The following is a 2,327-nucleotide window of genomic DNA, read 5'->3' on the forward strand; positions in this document are numbered from 1 at the left end:
CATGGCAGGCCAGGGTGGTCTTGGGAAATGCAACATTTGGGCAGGAAAACAGAAATGCCTGTCCTCACCTAGGTCCATGGGCACAGGCCCAGGAGTGGAGCCCTAGCCAAGGACCAGGCCCTCCTCTACCCAGCACTTCCCTGCCCTGCTTTGGTATCAATAACAAATGCTGGTGAGGATGTGAACAAAAGGAAACACTTGCATACTGTTGGTGGGAATGTAAATTAGTACAGCTGCTATGGAGAACAGTTTAGAGGTTCCCCCAAATACTAAAAATAGAGCTATTATATGATCCAGCAATCCCACTGCTTGCTAGATACAGAAAAGAAAGGAAATCAGTATATTGAAAAGATATCTGCATTCCCATGTTTATGGCAGCACTATTCGCAATAGTATATATACACAATGGAGTACTATTTGGCCATAAAAGAGAATAAGTTACTGTCATTTGCAGCACATGAACAAAATTACAGGTCATTATGTTCAATGAAATAAGCCAGGCAAAAAAGACAAACTGTATATTCTCATTTTTTGTAGGAGCTAAAAATCAATGCGATTGAACTCATGGAGATAGAGAGTAGAGGGATGGTTACCAGAGGATAATAAGGGTAGTGAGAGGGTGTGGGGAAAGTTGGGAGAGTTAATGGGTAGAAAAAAATAGAAACAATGAATAAGATCCAGTATTTGCTAGCATAACGGGGTGATAATAGTAAAAAAATAATTGTACATTTAAAGTAAATAAGAGTATAATTGGATTGTCTGTAACACCAAGAATACATAATTGATTTAATGGATACCCCATTTACCCTGTGATGATTGTTACATATTTCACGCCTGTATCAAAATATCTCATGTAACCCATAAAAAATACACCTATAATATACCCCCCAAATTAAAAATTAAAAGAGAAAAAAACATAAATGTATGAATGTATGTAGGGGCTCATCCATCAATCTAAATGCTACATTTATTATTTTCTGTAAAGTTGTTAAATTTTATTGGTAAATTTATTTTAATTGATATTTTGGCATGATATGTTACAAGTTACACTTTGCTTACTATTTTTTTCATACTCTTTGCTCCAACAAAAAAAGCAAGGTTTATTTCTGTATACTGAACTTTTACCTGGCAACCACATGTACTGATTTATACATTGAGGTGCTTTTCTTTAGTTCTGATGTATTTCATAAACAGTCTAATAATCTGCTACTCATGGAAACACTATTTTCTACATTAACATCCTTACTGCTTTTATATCTGCTTTATATTACTGCACTGGCTACTACCTTTATTAGACAATTGAATAGAAATTGATTATAGCAGGAATTCTTGTTTAGTTACTAATTTCAAAGCAGAAGTTTTAAATTTTCCCAGGTAAGTGTAATATTTGCTATTAAGATTTAAATAAAGCTTTACCTAGTTTGCTAACATTATCACATTTTTTTCTTAAAAAAAAAACTTTTAGGTTAGTTTTAGATATATGGAAAAATTATTAAGATAATGCCAAAAGCTCCCAAATATTCCATATCTGCCATACATAGGACATACATACATCATACCCGCCATACATAGGACAAACATAATTTGTCACTGATGATGTTAATCACCATAGCAATGTAGCGATTTTTCTCCTTTCTTCAGGGTAAAGTCACATTATTTTTTTCCGTGTCATACTGCCATCATGGTAAAGACAGGGGGACCCAGGACCAAATAGTAGTCAGATGAGGCCTTTGAGAGAGAACTGCAGAGACTCCTTGCCCACAAAGAGGAGGATCCACAGAATCCAGCTTCCTACTTGCTGTCATCCCTGAGAGGCACTGGGGCATGTTGGCCCACTGTGGCATCCCCTGACTTCTTAGCGGGTAGAAAGAGGAGAGGGCTGTGCTCAAGTGAGTCTCACTTCAGATCATGAGAGGGGAAGGGACCTGGGCCCTTCTAGGCATCCCAGGATGACACAGAGGAAGGACTGGTAAGGCATCCCTCCCAAGAAACAGAAGGACACACAAAACCAGCTCTTGTTTTCATTCCTGAGAGGCCTTGGGCAGGGCCCTTAGGCAGGGATGCTAGTGCTCTTTACTTCCTCTTGGGGGGGGCGTAGGCGGGTCTCATGGAAATGGGAACCTTGATCTGAAAAACAGAGTCTCTGGACAGCAGGAGAAGGAACTCCAAGGCCCTGTCAGGAATAGTAACTGCAGGAAAACAGAAAGTCTTGTTCACGCCATTTCAGACAGAAGGCACCGGAGCCCTGCCATGCGTTTTGGATGCCCTATCCCACTGTGGACGGATGTGATTCTCCCTCTCTTCTACCTTGCTGGTCTCAGGGATGG

Source organism: Aotus nancymaae, unplaced genomic scaffold, assembly GCF_030222135.1.
Source record: "Aotus nancymaae isolate 86718 unplaced genomic scaffold, 86718_ANA_hifiasm-v0.15.2.pri h1tg000004l, whole genome shotgun sequence".
In the NCBI taxonomy this organism is placed as follows: domain Eukaryota; kingdom Metazoa; phylum Chordata; class Mammalia; order Primates; family Aotidae; genus Aotus; species Aotus nancymaae.